This window comes from Nelusetta ayraudi, unplaced genomic scaffold (genome assembly GCF_046127955.1).
Source record: "Nelusetta ayraudi isolate G7.1 ecotype Tasmania unplaced genomic scaffold, CSIRO-AGI_Nayr_v1 ptg000048l, whole genome shotgun sequence".
NCBI lineage: Eukaryota > Metazoa > Chordata > Actinopteri > Tetraodontiformes > Monacanthidae > Nelusetta > Nelusetta ayraudi.
This window is the reverse complement of record NW_027466098.1, coordinates 4,085,001-4,092,500: the sequence shown is the minus strand read 5'-3', so window position 1 is coordinate 4,092,500 and position 7,500 is coordinate 4,085,001. Positions and strand designations below refer to the sequence as shown.

Here is a 7,500-nt window from a genome sequence, read left to right as displayed (position 1 = left end):
AAGGCAGTCTCTCACGAAAGACCAAAACCGCCATTTTTTTAAATGCCCCGTGTGTGGATTTTTACAGTTTCACGTATTAAAAACTGAAAAGATTATGAAATTGTACCATGAGCGAACGTAGAACTACAGACGTTTCTGTTCTCTGTGGCCAAAGAAAAAGCTCATAGAGAGCTGGACGGACGGAGTGACACGCAATGAAAAGCCTTCCTGGTTTCGCAGCCGGTGGCTGTCGCTGTACAGCGAAACAGTGTCCGCAGAAATAAAATTAAAAAATGCTGAGCGACTAGCGAAGCACCAAGGACTACAACGGTCGGAGTGGAACGAATAGAGACAATGTTGGAGGTTTGTTCAGCCTAATTCGGATGCGATGGAACACCGACGCGGTGGCCAACGGGAGTGAGGCGAGCTCGACTCGGCCGGTGGACGACGAGAGAATAGTCGGCCACGACACTATTTGGAAACATGCTTGAGGACTGTAAATGTGTTTTGTAACCTCAAGCAACTTTAGTTTGAAGGCTATTTGCAAAGTACGGCCGCTGAATCGTGTTGATAAACCGCTAGCCACCACCGCTAACTCCATGCTCTGCTTGTGTTCTGTTCGCTGGCAGCGAAACTTACGAGGCGCCGATTCTGGCTCGCAAGTTTCGTAAGTTTCAGTCCTTATAGCGATTTTTAAACGCTGCTCGCTTGTTAACACCGGTCGTATAGAGTTGTTGCTGTTTTGTGCTTTGTGTGGACTTAAGTTGTGCGGATATTCTTGTCTAATAATAAACGACTGTGAGACTCAGGTTATCGTTTCAGCCTCTACATTTTCTCTTCTAGGACAGTGTTTTGATACAAGTCAACAGTATGAAACAAAATCATTCTAAGCCCTACGAAAATGTCTCGCACAAAATAAAACCACGGTTAATACAAAAAGTGAATCCTATGGTTTCAGGGACACAGGAGGCACAATAAAACCGTTGGTTCGCCTTGCAACCGTGACTCCGCCCACGCTCAGGTACTGGTCAGGCTTATGGAAATACCTTTTAACCGAGCTGTTCCGTACCGTGAACGGCTGGCACTAGCCGCACAGGGCTAGTGGGTAAACGCCCTAATAAGAGTCTGCTTGTTGCTGGGAGGGACGGTGAGAAGCCCTAAATCAGACAATCTCAGGTTCCAGGATGGGGAATGATCCTTAAGAGGGTCTGACAGGTACTGAGGGGCCAGGGCATTGAGAGTTATATAGCTGAGGAGAAGTTTGTAGGTGATGTGGAACTTAACCGGAAGCAGGTGGAAACGTTTGAGGGTAGGGGTGATGTGCTGCCAGCGTCTGGTGTGAGTGAGCACTCTAGCAGCAGAGTTTTGAATATGTAGGCGTCTTATATATCAATGGCTATGGCATTGTACTGCCAAAAACAGTGCTTTTAGGCATTCCATGTTTTCTTTTCTGTCTCTTTTAGTCACATGACACACACAAAGTAGTTAGTATTTGATTGCATGAGCATTCTTTTTGATGACCGCAGCCATGCGTCTTGGCATGCTCTCCACCAGCTTCTGACATTGTTCTTCTGTCACAGCAGCCAATTCCTGTTGGACAAATTCAAACAAATTTGCTTTGTTTTTGGGCTTGTGGTTCTCCATTTTACACAGGTTTTCCATTGGATTTATCTGGTGATCTGGTGAATGAGCAGGCCAAGGTATGGTTTGAATGTTCTGGGTCTCCATCCAGGCTTGAATTGACCTTGCTGTGTGGCAAAGGGCATTGTCTTGTTGGAAAATCCAGTCATTCGAGGCAGGAAAGACTTTTCCAGCTGATGGAAGAAGACAGTTTTCAAGAGTAGCTCTTAACTCTTATGAGCTATTTTTGTTGTTATCATTATATTTGTCCAAGCAAATGTACCTTTAGTGGTACCAGTCATTTAAAATGAACAAGAAATTGAAGAATACAAAGGTGGTCTCATAATTTTTTCCAAGACTGTAGCATGGCGAAGACGGCAAAAAGATAGCGTGGACAGACAACAAAGTTGAACTTCTTCTTTGGGTTACTTGCTTACTATCTCCGCCATCTTTGCATCGTATCCACAAAAGGTTTTTGCGCTAAAGATATGCAGGCGCAAAAAAGCCCAGAAACACGGCACCCGATGAGTCAGAAGCACAAATTGCACTCTAGTTACCCTGCCGCATTTCGCAACATAGATCATCAGATATTGTAACATGCAAACATCAATACCGACATTTCATTTCCAACGGAATACTTTATTTTTAGACTTAGACTTTCTTTATTGTCATCGGGAAAAGAAACACAACAGTGATTCATTTCACAACAAAATGTCTTTGCCCAGTTCCAGAAGTACAGCAACTAACTTAAATCTATATACAAGCTGAGATAAATACAATATATAAAAATATGGGATATCTGGAGGTAGAATGTTGGTGTAGCAAAAATAAATAGAGCAAATATACATAGTATAAACAGTATAAACAGCGACGAGGTGTGTTGGAGTATAAACAGTATGAACAGAATAGACAGAATAACAGTGACCAGGTAGAGGGGTATGTAGGCTGTACATGTGTAGAATAGTGCTCTGATGCTGGTGACAGTGTAGACAGTGGCAGCAGGGAGGTGGGGGGGTTAACTGGCGTTTAACAGTCTGATGGCCAGGGGGAAGTAACTGTTTGTGAATCTGGTTGTTCTGCAGCGGATGCTACAGAACCTTCTGCCAGATGGAAGAACAGACCATGGTTAGGGTGGGTGGGGTCGGACAGGATCCGCTTGGCTTTTGATAGGCAACGGCTATATGCAATGTCTTTGATGGCGGGGAGCAGGGACCTGATGATCTTCTCCGCTGTACTCAGCACCCTCTGCAGAGGTTTCCAGTCCACAGCTCTGCTGCTACCACACCAGACAGGGATGCAGTTGGTTAGCATGGTCCCTCTGTAGAAGTTCGTCAGGATGGGAGGCAGGAGGGAGAATCTGCTCATCCTCCGGAAGAAGTGCAGGCGCTGCTGTGCCTTCTTCGCCAGGGAGGAGGCGTGGTCTGACCAGCTGAGCTGAGTCGGTGATGTGCGCCCCCGAGAACTTGGTGCTATTCACGACTTCCACAGCTGTGTCATTGACGAGGAGGGGTGTGTGGCTGGGTCTGGATCTCCTGAAGTCCACAAACAATTCCTTTGTCTTGTTGACATTCATTGCTGTTAAATAACATGCACATTGACTTTCTCCCCAAACCCATGCCAAGGAAGGAACAGTTACAAAACTCCCTACAGCCTCAGGTTTCCGTCACCCTCAAAGAGGTAGTATAATGCCCCACCCCGGCTCCAAGTGAATGTTATTTGATGGAAGATGGGGCAAGATGGGTTTTTTGATAGCGAATGTTCCTGACCCCTGGTTTATACATAGCATAAAGGCAAAAAACTACAACGTTATATGTAGCATATTAATTCAATCAATGTCAAAAGGTTTTGTGGCTCCCAGTGTGTTCTTTTCTGGGGGAAACGGGTCCAAATGGCTCTTTGAGTGGTAAAGGTTGCCGACCCCTGGTGTAGAGCCAGCGGAAACACGCCCTTACGATCACACGCTCAACTTAGCCTCGCAAGCAGCACTCAAAATACCCTCTGTTGCCCGACTGATCAGCTTAGTGAGGCAAATTGCAGCCTTCTTCCATCGCAGCCTCGTGTCATGCACTTTACAACTGGGTTTACATAGTTCAGACAGTCAATTTTGGTTATCAATGCACTTTAGTGCAGAGGTGTTTTTTTTCCCATGTATGTTTAAAATGCACCAAAGCTTTGTGAGACAATCACTGCAGTGTTTGTATGTTTTCATGAGGTACAGTTTGGTGTCCATGGATCTGGGTCTAGGCCTTTGAATAAAAAGTGCATGTTGTTATATAACTTTGTTTATATGGGTAGTTCTTAATTAATGTAAATATTAATATTTAATTATGCACCATGTTAGAGGGTTACTTTTTGGGTTACCATTGAATTTACAGCATTAGTTCTTTGAGAATCTTTTCCATTACCAAAGCAAAATTGGTGTTATAGCTAAAATATCGATATTGAATCATATCAAATCGACTTGGGACCTAGTGTACCGGAATCATATCGTATCGGGAGGTCAGTGGCGATACCCAGCTCTACTCCTGAGTTACCAACAACACCCTTAGTCAGATATTTGTTCCTTCCTGAGGGAGACCACCTTGCTTCCAAACATGCAAAATATGGTGAGTTTTTCTACATATTAAAATGTGTTTTTTCGAAATGACTTGTCTGGAGTCCATGGAAACATATAAAGAAAAGTCTAGATTGTCCTCCTAGAACATCAACACTAATCAAATGCTAAACACATTTGATTTGAACTGTCCTAGTTTTAGCCAACAACATTTCTCCTGCTCTCCAACTAGATTACTCGGCGTTTATCAGATCTATACAAAAGGCAATGCACCACGCCAGCTTAAGTTTTCCCATCCAATATTCGTGATAATCTGATATATCTACCGCACGTTTTTACTGCAGACGCACATCCGAAATGAGAACAAAGACTTCCTGATTTATATATAGATGCAGGCTTGTGATCAATCCTGTGATCTCTTACTTGTATTTACTGAAGTCAGAAATAGCAAGTTATCATCGTCGACGCCAGGAATAGACCCAAAAAAAATAAAAAATAAAAAAGAGCCAAACAAGGTCATAACAATTGGGTTGGGGCTTACCCTTGAGTTTAATGACTGAAGGGCGTTGCAGAACAGCAAAGAGTTGGGTGAAAAAGCTGGATGTGCTTTAGACCCAACATGATCATGTTGTTTGCTGTATTAAAAAAAAAAAAGAGAGGAAAATTCAGAAGAGTAATAACAGCCTGTTTTTTTTTTAATTTAAATTTCTTACATTTCTTGACTTTGTACTAAAACCTATTAGTTAATAAAGTTCACCCAAGCAGCTGTAGAGAGAATTGACAACAACCGAGAACTACATCAATTGTCTTCAGTCAAGTTGTGCCACAGAATGACACAGAATGTAAATGTGACTATGTAACACACACACACACACACACACACACACACACACACACACACACACACACACACACACACACACACACAGAGTGATATCTTCCCCAACATCACCGTATTAATCTGCACCTAAGATCAAGGGCTATATTTAGCACACAATCCAAGATGGAGGGGTGGAGGGTGGTTTGGGGTGGGCAGGGTGTCTCACTCTGATTACATCTGACTGGCAAATCTAGGCTAAGCCTCTGATGCCATGTCGTGCACGCAGGATATGACATCATCAACCCGTCACGTGACGTGACCGGGGCTAAAACTCTCAAAGTTGCCGTCGGTTACATTTCATTTTGAATTTTAGCACAGCCGGTCATTTTATTGACGCAGCCAGAATGGTTATTACAATTAAAGTAGACAACTTGTTTTCCTCTGATACCCATACATCATTTTGTAAAACACTTCTATATGTATTCAGTGTCTTTATTCCTTGTTAATTCACTCTTAATTCACTCTAATTCCACTCTTTGCACTGTATGCGCCGTTTTAACAATTCAATATTCCCCAATGCGGGATAAATAAAGACATTCTCATTCTAATTCTTAAGGTGACTTGATTTAAACATTTGTATCGTTTGTATTCCACATCGCAAGCCTGAAGATGTGTTGGTTTTATAAAGGAAAACCTTTCACCATCTTATCAATCCTAACAAAAAAACGACGGAAAATCGAAGTCGCCAATTGAAGGGAAGCGCTTAAAGCTTTCCGACTTTTTCAATGTCAACAACTCCTAACATTTTTCTTTTTAAATCTGATTTTCCTCACAAGTTTCATAGTAGCTGCACAGCAAGTAGAAGGGATGGATAAAAATGTTTTTGCAAGCGCCCGCAGTGCTTATTTGATTACCTGTTGTTTTAACTTGCTGCTGTGAGACTCTTGACATTTGTGGTTCTGTGACACCCGTGCTCTGGCTGAGAAACAAAGCCAAGCAAGCTTCTCTTCCAGACCTTCTCTGACAGAATAACATTGCACCAACCATCTCCAGCGACACATGCGAGCTACCCTCTGGCCAAATAGACATCTGGCTGCATTATGGAGGCTTGAGCGCGCGCGCACGCGCACACACGCACACGCACGCGCACACACGCACACGCACACGCACACACACACACACACACACACACACACACACACACACACACACACACCTCGTTATAACCGACAACCTCTCGACTTGCCTGGAAATATGTTCACGTTTAATAGCAATTAAGACTTGGGATGTTTTTTTTTGTTTTTTTTTAAAGACAATCGTTTCTCAATGGGTTTGTTCAGCAACTCACCACACTGAGTTCTACTTTTTTTTTACCGTCGTCGTTGCTTCATGTTTTGGATGATTTTTAAGGACAAGCTTTTTCAGATAATTAAATCTGCTGTGATATCAAGACTGGGCCACTGACAAACACTTTACAGACACTCCAACGGGGTTATCTATCTCTATTATGATTTGTGAGCTTATTTTAAGAGATAATATATCATTCAATGCAACAAAAAGTCAATGTTGCCACGTTATCAGAGTTACAACACTGCCATTTGCAATTGAGAAGCCTCACCGCCTTCTAAAAATATCACACATATTTACTTCAGAGGCTCCCCCACCCGCATTCAGACATTGACAAGCAACTTTTTAAATCACAATTACAACGACTGTGTAAAGTTGTATTTACAACGACATTGTCTGGTGAAAATTTTTTTGCAATTTTTTTTTTTGCCTGATTCTGAAACAGCTTCAGGGCTTTTGAATAAATAAAGGAATTATTGTAAGAATTTCTATTCCTGACAACATTGTTTGAGGAAGCTCGACAGCAATTCTCAAAAATGAACTTTGCTCATTCTGGAAACAGCTTTAAGGCTCCCATAAAAATAATGAAAATATATAACTAATGAATATATACATGAGATTTAAAAAACAAAAAACAAAAACAAAACTGCCAAAGGAGTCTCACTACATGATGGACAGCAACGGAGATCACAGTTGTTATTTAAAAAAAAAAAAAACGGAATAACTTGGTCCACATTAAAAACTGCAGTGGTTACAATGATTGAATGCGGGGTTGGGTAAATCCCGTGTCATTTTTCAATATATGAAAGCGTCGGTCGTCCATCAAAGTATGATTGGTGAGGCTGATCTAAAAGAGTATAAAAAAATACATTTTAAAGGTCCACGGAGATGGGCCTTTAAATCTCTCCGCGTTCCAACAGAGGGGGACCTCATTTCCCGTAAACAATTAATGATAAATTGGAAGGGGGAAAAAAAACAACGTTTGTTTTTATTTGACAGAGGGTTTACTTCAGCCCTGTTCTGTAGTTAGCTTCCCTGCTCCAACAGCATTAGCGGTCTTCATTCCTTGTGCTCCAGCGCTAACGGTACCTCCAGGCTAAAGCGGCTAGCCAACTCATTCGTGTTTAAACGCTTGTCCACGGAGTGCCCGGCGACACCAAATAAAACGCAATCACATTAC

At 42.3% G+C, this 7,500-nt stretch overlaps 1 protein-coding gene across 2 annotated transcripts in view; it reads right to left on the bottom strand.

Moving 5' to 3' along the window:
* The window catches only part of cuedc1b (CUE domain containing 1b), a 28,983-nt gene that overhangs the window by 20,919 nt on the left and 564 nt on the right, over nt 1–7,500 (bottom strand). The gene's annotated exons all lie outside the window — the stretch shown is intronic.